The following is a 15,661-nucleotide window of genomic DNA, read 5'->3' as shown; positions in this document are numbered from 1 at the left end:
TCTAATAAATGTTTCCTCACATCTCTGCAGGTGATTGTAATTTAATTTTGCATCCATCTCCCGTTGCCTGACCTGATGGAAGTCAAGGCTGAGTTTTGTTCTACTGCTTTTTTCCCTATGCTTCACCGCACTTCACAAAGTATCATCAAAGAGCTTGAAACAGATGCTGGGTTCTTGCAGTCATTTGGGTCAGGCAGATGACTTCAGTAGTTCAAGGTGAATGCCAGCAGCTCTTTTCCTGTCAGTCGTAGCTATTCTACTTAGGGGCTACTCTCTTGGGAAAGAGGTGGAGTTTCAAAGAGCTTCTGAAGGTGTAGGTGCACAGTTGAAGGTGCTGGTGCCTTTTGCACACTGAGTAAGTGCAAAAGTTGGCACGAGGTTGGGTGGCAACAGGAAATCTTTCAAATGTATAAAATGGTGGCTGATACAGAAGTAAATCCCTCACTTGGTTTACCAAATCACATACTATGTGGTGGGGACTGCTTCAGAGCTGCTAAAAGCCAGCCCTTTCTTGCTGAGTAATTCAACTTTTGGAACTTGCTGCAGGGAATATAGTTGCAGATGATGCTGGTCAGGGTGCTGAGCTGGACCCAGACTTTGATGTGAGTGCAGATAATGCCTGTGGTTTCATGAGGGGAATTGCTGGGGGTGGAAGTTCACCAGTGGGTAATAGGACTGTGGCCTGAAGGAGGCCTGGGGAGGTCTGAGGCTGCTTCTGTTGGGTGCCTGGTGATCCAAGGCTGTGGTGCCAGGCAGGGATGGATGATGCACAAGTAGGTGGGTGAAGGTCTGGGCTTTCTCTGCATTTACCACCCTTCCAGCTGCTTATTTCTAGGCCTAGAACCTGTTCTCCAAGTGGCTTTTATGCACCAGGAGAAGGCAGTGGTGGTTCTTAGCGACTTTAGTAACTAAGTGGGCTTCTACAGTTGTGGCACGTTTTCCCTGTCCTCCAAAGTTACTCCCCTGAAATGTATTTATCAGATCAAATACGAAATCTAATGGGTGTGTTTGTGGCCTGCAGGACTGCTGTTAGTCACAGGGACACCATTTCTTCAGGTGGATTATCTCCCACAGCTGGGAGACTGATAGACTGGAAAGACAGCTCAATCTAGACTTGTTTCCGGGGAATGAAATGGCTTTATTAACCTTTGTATTTCTAAACTGCAGGCATGAGTAATAGTGATGGTAATACCCTAATTTTCTGTTGCTGGGCTGAGAAGCAATCAAATGGGCATATTCTCTGGACACAGTTTTGAGGTTACTGTTCTTGGTTTCCCAAAGGAAAATGTAATGATGCTGAGAGTCACATTTGCAATGTAAAGAAAAAGGGGTGTGTGTGTGAGAGAGCAAGACTGAGATGGGGTTTACAGGAGACAATACATGGTCAAGAAGTTTGTTTCCTTCTGTGTGCATTTGCCAGGGGGGATGTTTCCTCATCCCCTTTGGCACTCTCCCCGAAAAGGCGCTCAATGGGAAGCTGTTCACTGGCCCTGGGAGTGCCCATCACCTCCTTTGTGAGCCTGTGAGGGCTATGGAAGACCAAACAATGCTGACACTGGATGAAGAAACTTGTGGTGAAGTCCTATTTGAAATGAGACAGTGAGTGTTAAGATACAAGGTGCTTAAGGTATAAGGCTTACAGAAAAAGGGTTGTCTGCAATTTTGAGTTGCAGGCAGAAACTTGTTGGAGTCCCCAAGAATTGTTAGCTGTATTTTAAGCTACCTGCATGAGGCTGGGGTACTTAACGGTCAGATTTAAAATCAACTAAAATTGATACAGGGGTTTAGAGCTCTCCAAAAACTTCCTGGAACTTTTAAGGTGTGAAAGATTCCTGTAGGAGCCCTGTGCTTTCATCTGCAGCAGCTCATTTGGCTGGGCTGGGCTGGGCTTTGACCTCTGCTGCTGTGGCTCAGAAAAAAAACTTCCTTAAATGTGGATTTGTCAGAGGGACACTTGTCCCTCTCCTTCAAATCTTTCTTCTCTAAATCTTGTCCATTGAAAAGGGTTATCATTCATAAATAACATTACAAGAGCTCTTGAGGCTTGCCTTTTCTGGGTAGGACTTGGGAGTCCCTGCTAAATAAGGGCGGAAGAAAGCAAAGTTCCTTTAAAGGTAAGCTCAGGCTGGAGCTTGTGTTTGGCTGCACTGGTGTTCTGTGGGACAAGCCCCGCAGGCTGGGCCTGCAGCTGCAGCAGCTCTCCAGGTTCTTGCTTGCAGTGGTCAGTGCAGTTTGTAGGTGGCTCTCAAGTGCCAGCACATGCTCACCTTGTCCAGTGTCCCCCTGCTCTGTGTGAAGAGCAGCTTTGGAGAGTGGGAGCTGCTTTTTCTTTCTTGCTACAAGGTGAGCCACAGTTTTGCTTCCTTTGCTGATACTTGTGTTGCCAAAGCAGGCCCAGTCTTCACCTGTCCTTGTTTGTGTGTCAGAGGTGCTCTTCTGACGTCCCTCTCTTGCTGTTGGGTTGCAGAGGCTTGGCATGAGATGGGGACTGCATTTTGGTAGGTGCTGTGGATGTGCTGATGAGATGCAATCTTTCCAAAAAGCTCTCTCAACAGAAGAGAGTGGCACTGAGAGAACAGAAGTAGCATTCTCTCAGCTCTACAGAAAGAGCTGGATGCTATAACATGTCATGAAACTGTTTCTGTGTTGCATGGAGTGCTAACATGTGTTCCCAACCATCTGGATTTTTTTCAATGTAATTGTGAAAACCATTTTCTTGTAATAATGCAGTGAAGCTTTTGCCCAAGGAAATGATGTTCCTCTTTGCCACTGGCAGAGCCTTTGCCAGTGCCTGGTGGCAGCCTGGGGCTGGATCTGTGCTCCCTGTGTAGGGCTCAGTTGGGCTGGTCCCTGTGAGCCATCAGCAGTGGCCAAACAAGGATGGGTTGGTAGGTTTTAAAGGAAGAGAACTGTTATGTCTCATCTGCTGTGAACAAACATGCAGGAGAAGCCTAGGTGTGAAGCACAAGGCTTTGGTGGCAAAGCAGTTGGTGTGGTTGTGTGCATGGAACTGGGCTGTGTCCCCCTTCAGAGGGTGAAGTGCGGAATTCCTCCATCCTTTCTGGCCTGTGCTTTTGGCAAGTGGGGCTTTGGGTCGCTGCTTAAATCACATTTACCTGGACTTTAGTTGTGATTACCCTAGCAGGGAAGAAAGCAGTAAAAGTGTGACTGTATGGCCCAATGTTCAACTGTGAGGGAGTGCCTTTTGGGCGGAGACAGTGTTCCTTGCTGCCAGGCAGGCTTTCTGTGTGACAGCCTTGCCAAGGTTTTCCCTCAGCGCTGGTTCTGTTAGTCCTGGCTCCAGCCCTTGCTTATTGTGTTCTTAATGTGTGTGCCTTTCATTGCCTAAAAGCCCCTGGAACTTTTTGCTGGATGGGGCCACGAGAAGGCGAGGGTTTCCCTCCTGTTTGGTGTTCCTGCAGGCCGTTACCCAAGGCCCCTCTCCAGGTTTCCTGTAGCCCCTTTAGGCACTGGAGCTGCTCTAAGGTCTCCCCTTGAGGAGCCTTCTCTTGTGCAGGTGGAACCAGCCCAGCTCTCTCAGCCTGGCTCCAGAGCAGAGCTGCTCCAGCCCTCGCTTCATCTCCATTTCCTCCTCTGGACTCGCTCCAGCAGCTCCACGTCCCTCTTGTGCTGTTGCCCCAGAGCTGGATCAGGACTGCAGGGGGGTCTCCCCAGAACACAGCAGAGGGGGAGAATCCCCTCCCTGAGCTGCTGCTCATGCTCTGAGGTTGCAGCCCAGCACAGGGAGGGGATCTGGGCTCAAGCGCCCACTGAAGCCAGGGCATGGGGAGCTTCTCATAGACCAACACCCCCAAGTGCTTCTTCTCAGGGCTACTTTCAATCCGTTCAACCCCAGTCCAGAGGAGTCCATGGAGATGTTCTGGGGGCTGGAGCACCTGGTGGGAGCTGCCTCTGCCTGTGGGAGGGGCTTGGAGCTGGATGGGTTTTGAGGTCCCTTCAACCCAAACCACTCTGTGATTCCATGGTTAATATTTTACTGCTGAAGCATCTTGCTGATAAATCACATCTCAAGAAACGAGCTTTTAAACCCAACAAATGACAGGTACTTTATAGCGCTGCCTTTGAGGGAAGTTCTGCCGTGTTATAGAAAGCAATGAAATCCTGCCTAAAAATTCAGCAGAGTGAAAGGAAGTAGAAGATGGAAACAGCTTGGACCATGTTGTGTTACTGGTCATTAGAAAACACCTTCCTGAACAGCCTCCCTGAAAGTGTGAGCCAGAGTTTTATTCAAGATGAGTGGGGAAGGTAATAACCTCTGTCCCTAAATGGTCTACTCTCCTACTTTCTTTTCAAGTGCTTACGAGGAACTGTTTTGCCCTTGAACCTCTGAGTCTCTTGGTTTGTGTTGTTTTGGTTTTTTGGTTGGTTGGGTGGTTTTTCTCTTTCTTTTTCCTTCTGGGGCTCCTTTATTTCTGAAATTTTGCTCAGATCCACAAGAAATCTGTGGTTTCCTTCGTCATGGCCCCAGTTGGTGGGTGGACTCAAACTGGAAGTGTTTGTATGAACTTCTTGATGTCTTTGGCATGAAGGAGGCTTGGGTGGGCGATAGCCCATTTGTGAAAAGAAAAGGTGCTCAGTTGATTTTGGGTGGTTGTTTATTCATATCTCCTTTAATATTTCAAAAGCAGCCATAAGGGGCTGACAGATTACAAGCTTTATGAAATATCAAAGTAATTATTTAGACTTTCATGCTTCTTTGTGCAGATGTGAAAGAATAAATACCCATAAAGTCTCAGAAGTGACACTTATCCTGGGCTGAGTCGTGGAAGCAATGTGGTTTTCTCCCCTGACCTGTCCCAGATAACTGGAACTATAGATGCTTGTCACTCCAGGCAATGTATTGTTCCCTCTGGTTTGTGCTCTGTGGAGAGATGAGGTTATTGTGCAGCCCTGAAACTCTTGGGCTTCAACCTTTGGGGTCCCACTCAACCTCACATGAGATTCAAACAGCTTGTTTCTTAACATGCCCTGGAGAATGTTACTAAATCACAGAATCACACAGTGATTTGGGTTAGAAGGGACTTTAAAGCTCACCTAGTTCCACCCCACCTACCTTCCACTAGCCCAGGCTGCTTGAAGCCGGTTGCTGTGTTAGTAAAACAAATCCACCTGGTACCTGGTGTGGTGTTTTATTTATTTATTTAAGTATATTTTCTGTCTTAAATCTAAAACTGAAAGGTCAGAGTCCGATGGGAAGAGGGATAAAAAGCAGAATTACAGTAATGCAAGAATTAACGTGTGGACACTTGTGTCAGTTTTAAGCTCAGCAGGTCTGTGGCTGAACTGTGCCACAGCGTTTAAACTGTGATGCTTGGATCTAAATGGTTGTAATTCCTTGTCTTGAAACAGAGAGAATGTGAGGTCGAGGAAGGAGGTGTTGGAATGAGCTTGACTCAAGAGAACGCTGGGAGGAAGGAGGAGGGTGGGAAGTGAGAGATGATAACCCCAGCTCTGAGAGAAGCGCTCACAAATCAAGGTGAGGTTCTGCAAAGAGCAGATGGTGGCCCAGGCTTTGAAGTCTTAGTGGTGGCCTTTTAGCAAGCCAAGTGAGAGACGGTGTTCTTTGTTAGAGGTACTGCTGTGGACCCTCAGTCATGGCAGGCTCTGAGCAGGGGCAGGAGAGGGCTTAGGCAGGGGCCGTTGGTACCTGCTCATTTCAGGGAGGAACCTGCAGCTGGGTAATACACCTGAGTGTGATGCACTCTGAGTGTGGTGAGTGTATCAGAGTTCAAAGGGTTTCATGTAGCTGCTAAGCAGCTTGGGAGAGAAGATGATAGTCCCACATGCCTTTAGCTCCTTTAGTTTAATTTCTTTTATTTCTTAGGATGAGAATGTGTTGAATTTTTCTTGCTTGCTAAATCAATAGAATCTCTCCTGATGCTGCTGAGACCACAGTTCTGCTATTGCACTGGAGGCACCCTGCTTCAGAGCTGGGCTCTGATTTTCTAACTGTGTCCTGTGTGAGTCCAGCAGCTGTGGGATCCCAACACCTTTGCTCCCCAAGATTGGTCTGAGCTTTTATCAATGACTGGTGATGTGTTTGCCCACGGTCATTGTTTTTTTTTTTTGCACTGGCATTAGTACAGCTGTAAAATAAAGAACCATTCATTACATTCATAGTACGAAGGAGCAAAGTGAAGGCTTGGCAAGGAGTGGCAGTGACTTTCGTCTCCTCTTTGTGTGCATCATGGTGCTGCTGGGACCAGTGGAGAGGTTATAGGGGGCTGGTTCAAAACATCTTTTCAGTTTCAACTCTGAAGGCTGCAGTGTGGCAGGGAGCCTGCAGTGTCCTGCAGAGCAGCCGCAGCACTGTGACAACCTTAGATTTCTTGTTTATTCATTTATTTAGTTACTAGTGTCTGTGTTTGATCCAGAAGTCTCATTGTTCTGCCTGCCTGCAGGCCGTTGAGGGGACTGGTGGTTCTGGCAGGCGTGGAGTGGGCTGCTGGAGACAGGGCTGTCTAGAAGTGGGCAGTGGGGAGGGAAGCGTTCTTGTCTGCAGCAAGTCCCCTGCTTGTTAGGTTGGAGGGGCTGCTTCTCTCACTCCTTCCATCTTCCACTGATGATGTGGGAAGGAATGGGAAGATTCAGTTCATAAACAATTGGCTTTGAGACTGGTGCTACAGGCAGGGCTTTGGATTCTTTGATAACGGCTGGTTTTATAGGGCACCAGTCTGGACAATGGCGTGTGGGAAAGATTTGTCTCACAGAGGCAAAAGGATGCTGGGGCACGAATTAGCAGGGCTCATTTGGAGAGCTTTAAACTAGATTCGAAGGGGGATGGGGTTGTAGCTGGGCTTGCCCCAGTGGGGCAGCGCTCCAGAACTGATGAAGACTGGGAGGCCTCCTATAATCCTCGGGTGAAATCGGTGTGCTCAGCTCGCTCCCTGGAATGTCTGTACACCAATGCGCGCAGCATGGGAAATAAGCAGGAGGAGTTGGAAACCTGTGTTAAGTCAGGAGACTATGATCTGGTGGCAATTACAGAGACGTGGTGGGACAGCTCACATGACTGGAATATAGTCATGGAGGGCTATGTCCTTTTCAGGAAAGACAGGCCAGCCAGGAGGGGTGGTGGGGTTGCTCTTTATGTACGGGAGCAGCTACAATGCACCGAGTTCTGTCCAGGGACAGATGACGAGCGAGTTGAGAGTCTGTGGGTGAGAATTAAGGGGCGGGCTGGCAGGGGGGATACTGTTGTAGGTGTCTGTTACAGACCACCAGATCAGGGTGAGGAAGTTGACGAGGCCTTCTACAGGCAGCTGAGAGCGGCCTCACAGTCACAGGCTGTGGTCGTCGTGGGGGATTTTAACTTCCCTGATGTTTGCTGGAAGGACCACTCACCAACCCAGCCACAGTCCAGGAGGTTCCTCCAGTGTATGGATGATAACTTCCTTCTGCAAATGGTGGATGAGCCAACCAGGAGAGGAGCGCTGCTGGATCTCATCCTCACTAACAAGGAGGGTCTGGTCGAAGCAGTAAGGGTTGAGGGCTGCTGTCCTGGGTTCAGCAGTAGCAGTCATGTTTCTCCTTCGTGGTAGCTGATGCAGTGCTGTGTTTTGACTTCCAGCCTGGGAACAATGTTGGTGAAGCCGATGTTTTCGGTTGTTGCTAAGTGATGTTTACCCTGACCAAGGACTCTGTGAGGCTCATGCTCTGCCAGGGAGGAGGGGAAGCCGGGAGGAAGCAGACGGGGCACCTGACCCGGGCTAGCCAGGGAGGTATTCCATACCACAGCACCAAAACAGACCCAAACCAGGCCAAAAACAGACCCAAACCACCTCAAAACCAGCCCAAAACCACCCTGTCCTGCTTCTGCTATGGGATACAGGGTCAGAGGCTCCAAATAGCCCCAAGCTGGACAAAACCAACCCAAAACACCCCCAAAACAGCCCACAACACCTCAAAACCACCTTCTTCTGCTTCTCCCATGGGGTACACGGTCAGAGCCCAAAAACAGACTGAAAAAAAAACCCAAAACAGGAGAAAACCACCCCAAAACCACGTTGTCGTGCTTCTCCTGTGGGATACACGGTCACAGCCCTGAAACAGAACCAAAACAAGCCAAGTATGACCCAAATCACACCAAACCAGCTCCAAAACCCCCAAACCAACCCAAAACCACCTTGTCCTGCTTCTCCTATGGAACACACGGTCAGAGCCCCAAAAAAGACACAAAACATGACAAAAATAGGACAAAACCACCCCAAAACCTCTTTGTCCTGCTTCTCCTGTGGGATACAGGGTCAGAGGCCTGAAACAGACCCAAAACAGGCCAAAAACACCCCAAAAAGCAGGACAAAACCACCTTGTCCTCCTTCTGCTATGAGATACAGTGTCAGGGCCCCAAAACAGACCTAAAACAGAACAAAAAAGCACCAAAACCACCCCAAAACCGCCTTGTCCTGCTTCTCCTGTGGAATACAGGGTCAGAAGCCTGAAACAGACCCAAAACAGGACAAAAACACTCCAAAAACCTCAAAACCAGCTCCAAAACCCCCAAACCACCCCAAAACCACCTTGTCCTGCTTCTTCTATAGGACACAAGGTCATAGCCTCAAAACAGACCCAAAACAGGCCAAAAACACCCCAAAACATCCCCAAAAGCAGGACAAAACCACCTTGACCTCCTTCTGCTATGAGATACAGTGTCAGGGCCCCAAAACAGACCTAAAACAGAACAAAAAAGCCCCAAAACCTCCTTGTCCTGCTTCTCCTGTGGGATACAGGGTCAGAGCCCTGAAACAGACCCAAAACAGGACAAAAACACTCCAGAAACCCCAAAACCAGCTCCAAAACCCCCAAACCACCCCAAAACCACCTTGTCCTGCTTCTCCTATGGAACACAAAGTCAGAGCCTCAAAAAAGACACAAAACATGACAAAAATTGGACAAAACCACCCCAAAACCTCCTTGTCCTGCTTCTCCTATGGCATACTGAGTCAGAGTCCCAAAATGCACCCAAAGAACCCCCAAAGCAGGACAAAACCACCCCAAGGCCACCTTGTCCTGCTTCTCCTGTGGGATACATGGTCAGAGGCCTGAAACAGACCCAAAACAGGCCAAGTACAACCCAAATCACCCCAAAACCAGCTCCAAAACCCCCAAACCACCCCAAAACCACCTTGTCCTGCTTCTCCTATGGCATACAGGGTCACAGCCCTGAAACAGACCCAAAACAGGCCAAGTATGTCCCAAATCACTCCAAAACCAGCTCCAAAACCCCCAAACCAACCCAAAACCACCTTGTCCTGCTTCTCCTATGGAACACAGGGTCAGAGCCCCAAAAAAGACACAAAACATGACAAAGATAGGACAAAACCACCCCAAAACCTCCTTGTCCTGCTTCTCCTGTGGGATACAGGGTCAGAGCCCTGAAACAGACCCAAAACAGGACAAAAACACTCCAAAAACCCCAAAAACAACCCAAAACCACCTTGTCCTGCTTCTTCTATAGGACACAAGGTCAGAGCCTCAAAACAGACCCAAAACAGGCCAAAAACACCCCAAAACACCCCAAAAAGCAGGACAAAACCACCTTGTCCTCCTTCTGCTATGAGATGCAGTGTCAGGGCCCCAAAACAGACCTAAAACAGAACAAAAAAGCCCCAAAACCTCCTTGTCCTGCTTCTCCTGTGGGATACAGGGTCAGAGCCCTGAAACAGACCCAAAACAGGACAAAAACACTCCAAAAACCCCAAAACCAACCCAAAACCACCTTGTCCTGCTTCTTCTGTAGGACACAAGGTCAGAGCCTCAAAACAGACCCAAAACAGGACAAAAACACTCCAAAAACTCAAAAACCAGCTCCAAACCCCCAAAACCACCCCAAAACCACCTTGTCCTGCTTCTTCTATAGGACACAGGGTCAGAGCCTCAAAACAGACCCAAAACAGGCCAAAAACACAACAAAACACCCCAAAAAGCAGGACAAAACGTCCTTGTCCTCCTTCTGCTATGAGATACAGTGTCAGGGCCCCAAAACAGACCTAAAACAAAACAAAAATGCCCCAAAACCATCTTCTCCTGCTTCTCCTATGAGATGCAGGGTCAGAGCCACAAAAAAAAAGACAAAAAACATGACAAAAATAGGACAAAACCACCCAAAAACTACCTTGTCCTGCTTCTCCTGTGGGATACAGGGTCAGAGCCCTGAAACAGACCCAAAACAGGACAAAAATACTCCAAAAACCCCAAAACCAGCTCCAAAACCCCCAAACCAACCCAAAACCACCTTGTCCTGCTTCTTCTGTAGGACACAAGGTCAGAGGCTCAAAACAGACCCAAAACAGGCCAAAAACACCCCAAAACATCCCAAAAAGCAGGACAAAACGTCCTTGTCCTCCTTCTGCTATGAGATACAGTGTCAGGGCCCCAAAACAACCTAAAACAGAACAAAAATGCCCCAAAACCATCTTTTCCAGCTTCTCCTATGAGATGCAGGGGCAGAGCCTCAAAAAAGACAAAAACATGACAAAAATAGAACAAAACCACCCCAAAACCAACTTGTCCTGCTTCTCCTATGGAACACAGGGTCAGAGCCCCCAAAAAGACACAAAACATGACAAAAATAGGACAAAACCTCCCAAAAACTACCTTGTCCTGCTTCTCCTGTGGGATACAGGGTCAGAGCCCTGAAACAGACCCAAAACAGGACAAAAACACTCCAAAAACCCCAAAACCAGCTCCAAAACCCCCAAACCACCCCAAAACCACCTTGTCCTGCTTCTCCTATGGAACACAGGGTCAGAGCCTCAAAAAAGACACAAAACATGACAAAAATTGGACAAAACCAACCCAAAACCACCTTGTCCTGCTTCTCCTGTGGGATACAGGGTCAGAGCCCTAAAACAGACCCAAAACAGGACAAATACACTCCAAAAACCCCAAAACCAACCCAAAACCACCTTGTCCTGCTTCTTCTATAGGACACAAGGTCAGAGCCTCAAAACAGACCCAAAACAGGCCAAAAACACCCCAAAACATCCCAAAAAGCAGGACAAAACCACCTTGTCCTCCTTCTGCTATGAGATACAGTGTCAGGGCCCCAAAACAGACCTAAAACAGAACAAAAAAGCCCCAAAACCTCCTTGTCCTGCTTCTCCTGTGGGATACAGGGTCAGAGCCCTGAAACAGACCCAAAACAGGACAAAAACACTCCAGAAACCCCAAAACCAGCTCCAAAACCCCCAAACCAACCCAAAACCACCTTGTCCTGCTTCTTCTGTAGGACACAGGGTCAGAGCCTCAAAACAGACCCAAAACAGGCCAAAAACACCCCAAAGCATCCCAAAAAGCAGGACAAAACGTCCTTGTCCTCCTTCTGCTATGAGATACAGTGTCAGGGCCCCAAAACAGACCTAAAACAAAACAAAAATGCCCCAAAACCATCTTCTCCTGCTTCTCCTATGAGATGCAGGGTCAGAGCCACAAAAAAAAAGACAAAAAACATGACAAAAATAGGACAAAACCACCCCAAAACCACCTTGTCCTGCTTCTCCTATGGAACACAGGGTCAGAGCCCCAAAAAAGACACAAAACATGACAAAAATAGGACAAAACCATCCAAAAACTACCTTGTCCTGCTTCTCCTGTGGGATACAGGGTCAGAGCCCTGAAACAGACCCAAAACAGGACAAAAACACTCCAAAAACCCCAAAACCAGCTCCAAAACCCCCAAACCAACCCAAAACCACCTTGTCCTGCTTCTTCTGTAGGACACAGGGTCAGAGCCTCAAAACAGACCCAAAACAGGCCAAAAACACAACAAAACACCCCAAAAAGCAGGACAAAACGTCCTTGTCCTCCTTCTGCTATGAGATACAGTGTCAGGGCCGCAAAACAGACCTAAAACAGAACAAAAATGCCTCAAAACCATCTTCTCCTGCTTCTCCTATGAGATGCAGGGTCAGAGCCACAAAAAAAAGACACAAAAGATGACAAAAATAGGACAAAACCACCCCAAAACCAACTTGTCCTGCTTCTAGTCCAGGGTACACATTCACAGCCCCCAAACAGCCATAAACAGGACAAAAAAAAGGAGAAAACCAGGCGAAATCCAAGGCAAAACACCCAGAACAACCCCCAAAACACCCCAAAACCACCCCAAAACCACCTTGTCCTGCTTCTCCTATGGGATACGGGTTCAGAGCCCCAAAAAAGACAAAAAAATGACAAAAATAGGACAAAACCCCCAAAACAGCCCCAAAACACCTCAAAACCTCCTTCTGCTTCTCCTAGGGGATAAAGCGGCAGGGCCCAAAAAAAGACCCAAAGGACATCAAAAACAACCCCAAACACCCTCAAAACACCCCAAAACCACCTTGTCCTGCGTCTCCTATGAGATACAGGGTCAGAGCCCCAAAACACCCCCAAAACAGGAGAAAACCAGGCAAAAAACAGGCCAAAACACCTAAAGCAAACCCGAAAACCACCCCAAAATCACCTCCTGCTTCTCCTCCAAAACCCCCCAAAAGGCCCAAAACACCTCAAAACCACCTTCTTCTGCTTCTGCTATGGGATACAGGGTCAGAGCCTCAAACCAGCCCCAAAAGAGGACAAAAATACTCCAAAACCCTCCGAAAGGCCCAAAACACCTCAAAAACACCTTCTGCTTCTCCTACGGCATACAGGGTCAGAGCCTCAAAATAGACCTGAAATATGACAAAAACACCCCAAAGCCACCCCCAAAACAGTCCCAAAAACACCGTGTCCTGCTTCGCCTAGGGGATACCGGCTCACAGCCCCAAAGCAGACCCAAAACCCCTCAAAAAGCAGCCCAAAACCACCTTGTCCTGCTTCTCCTACGGGATACAGGGTCAGAGCCCCAAAACAGCCCCATAACACTTCAAAAAACACCCCCAAAACACCTCAAAACCACCCCAAACCACCTTGTCCTGCTGCTCCTATAGGTGGCTCCCAGTGAGAACCCAAAACAGCCCCAAATCACCCCAACCCCCCCAAAATGGAACCTTCTGGAGGTCGCTGTGGAGCTGCTTTAGCCTGGCCTCGAGCTGCGACACCTTCTGGGGTAGGTCCAAGGATGGGGGGGGGGGTTAAAGGGCAATGGGGAGGGGCACTGGGGTGTCCCCATGTTGGTGTGGGGATCCCAGACCCAGATGTGGACTGGGACATGGGGGGGGTCTCCATATGGTGCAGGGGGTCCCTGGACCCGATGGGGGGGGTGCCCCCCCACGGCCTCTGCGGGGGGGGGGGGGGGTGTCGGGGCTCAGCACAACAGTTTAACACCCCCAAAACACCCTCAAACAACCCCAAACACCTCCAAACGGGGTAGCGAAGGGGAAAGCTTGGACCAAACCAACAGGGCTTGAGCTCAGAAGCAACCCAGTGGCTCCTTCCTCCTGCTCTTTCCTGTCACTGTCTGCTCCCCTGAGCAAAGCACTCAAGTAGGGTGACACAAATGAGGTCACAAAGGGCCCCGTTTTGACCCGTTGCCATGGTGACCCACCTGGGTTCTAGACTGAGGCTGTGGGAGAGCCTGCTGCAGGGCCATGAGCTGGGGCTGTCACCCAAAGCAGCATCCCTGCACCCCAACATGCTGGGTGTGGGGACCCTTCCTTATGGGGCTCAAGAAAGATGGGGTTTGGGGTCATTTAGGGGTGCCAGCAGTGTTGGGAGGGGTGGAGATGCCTGCGGTTGATTGGGGTTTGGGGTACCATGGAGTTTTAGGGTGATTTAGGGGTACCATGGGGATTGGAAGGGATGGAGATGCCTGTGGTTGGTTGGGTTTTTTTATCCTCTTTTTGGCCTGGTTTGGGTCTGTTTTGGGGCTCTGACCCTGTATCCCACAGCAGAAGCAGGATAGGGTGGTTTTGGGATAGTTTTAAAGTGCTTTGGGGGTGTTTTGCGGGTGGTTTTGAGTTGTTTTTGTCCGGTTTTGGGTCTGTTTTAAGGTTCTGACCCTGTGTCCCATAGGAGAAATGGGACAATGTGTTTTTTGTGCTGTTTTTTGGGGTGTTTTGGACCTGTTTTGGACCTGTTTTGGGGCTCTGACCCTGTATCTCATAGGAGAAGCAGGTCAAGGTGGTTTTGGGGTGGTTTTGGGCTGTTTTGAGGCTGATTTGGGGGTGTTTTGGGTTGATTTTGGCATTTTTGGGGTCTATTTTGGGGCTCTGACCCTGTATCCCACAGGAGAAGCAGAACAAGATTATTCTGGTGTGGATTTGGGTTTCTTTTGTCCTGTTTTGGGTCTCTGACCCTGTATTTCACAGGAGAAGCAGGACAAGGTGATTTTGGGTTATTTTGGGGGTGGTTTTGGGTGTTTTGGGCTGGTTTTTGAGGTGTTTTGGGGATGTTTTGGGGCTCTGACCCTGTATCCCACAGGAGAAGCAGGACAAGATAGTTTTGGTGTGGTTTTGGGGGGTTTTGGGTCTGTTTGGGGGCTCTGAGCCGGTATCCCCTGGGCGAAACATGACAAGGTAGTTTTGGGGATGTTTTGGGGGTGGTTTTGGTGTGGTTTTGTCGTGTTTCAGGTCTGTTTTGGGGCTCTGTCCCTGTATCCCATAGGAGAAGCTGGACAAGGCGGGTTTGGAGTGGTTTGGGGGTGTTTTGGGGCTGGTTTTGGGGGGGGGGGGGGGGGTGGGTTGGTTTTGGCCTGTTTTAGGGCTGTTTTTGGGCTCTGACCCTGTATCCCATGGGAGAAGCAGGACAAGGTGGTTTTGGAGTGGTTTGGGGGTGTTTTGGGGCTGCTTTTGTCCTGTTTGGGTCTCTGACCCTGTATCTGACAGGAGAAGCAGATTAAGGTGATTTTGGGATAGTTTTAAAGTGCTTTGGGGTGTTTTGGGGTGGGTTTGTGTGATTTTGAGTTGGTTTTGTCTTGTTCTGGGGCTGTTGAGGGTTCTGACCCTGTGTCTTATAGGAGAAGCAGGACAAGGTGTTTTTTGTGCTGTTTTTTATGGTGTTTTTTTCCTGTTTTGGGGCTCTGACCCTGTATCCCATAAAGGAATCAGGACAAGGTAGTTTTGGGGAAGGTTTTGGGGTGGTTTTTGGGTGTTTTTGGGTGTTTTTGTCCTGTTTTGGACCTGTTCTGAGGCTCTGACTCTGTATCTCATAGGAGAAGCAGGACAAGGTAGTTTTGGTGTGGTTTTGGTTGTTTTGGGGCTGTTTTGGGTGTTTTGGGCTGGTTTTTGGGGTGTTTTGGGGCTGTTTTGGGGCTCTGAAACTGTATCCCATCGGAGAAGCATGACAAGGTGGTTTGGGGCAGCTTTTTGTTTTTTTTGGGGGTGTTTTTGTCCTGTTTTGGGGCTCTGACCCTGTATCCCATGGGGAAGCAGAGCAGGGTGTTTTATGGGGCGTTCTGGGGTGGTTTTGGGGTGTTTTTATCCTGGTTTTGGCCTGGTTTTTAACTGTTTTGGGTCTCTGACCTGTGTCCCATAGGAGAAGCTGGACAAGGTGGTTTTGGGGTGGGTTTGGTTTTTTTTGTCCTGTTTTGGGTCTCTGACCTGTGTCCCATAGGAGAACCAGGACAAGGTGATTTTGGAGTGGTTTTGGCTTGTTTCGGGTCTGTTTTGGGGCTCTGACTCTGTATCCCACAGGAGAAGCAGGACAAGGTGGTTTTGGGGTGGTTTTGTCGTGGTTTTGCGGTTTTGGGGGGCTGTTTTTGGACTCTGACCCTGTATAC

The 15,661-nt window shown here is 48.9% G+C and overlaps 1 long non-coding RNA gene across 1 annotated transcript in view; it reads left to right on the top strand.

Annotated features, from left to right (window-relative positions):
• LOC133263079 (uncharacterized) overlaps nt 1-15,661 on the top strand; it is a 112,379-nt gene that overhangs the window by 18,854 nt on the left and 77,864 nt on the right. The gene's annotated exons all lie outside the window — the stretch shown is intronic.

The sequence above is a fragment of the Pezoporus flaviventris genome, unplaced genomic scaffold, assembly GCF_033815535.1.
Source record: "Pezoporus flaviventris isolate CSIRO_AGI_PZ_B2104156 unplaced genomic scaffold, CSIRO_AGI_Pfla_v1 ptg000245l, whole genome shotgun sequence".
In the NCBI taxonomy this organism is placed as follows: Eukaryota; Metazoa; Chordata; class Aves; order Psittaciformes; family Psittacidae; genus Pezoporus; species Pezoporus flaviventris.
The sequence above is the reverse complement of the archived record's forward strand: the minus strand, read 5'-3'. Positions and strand labels throughout refer to the sequence as shown.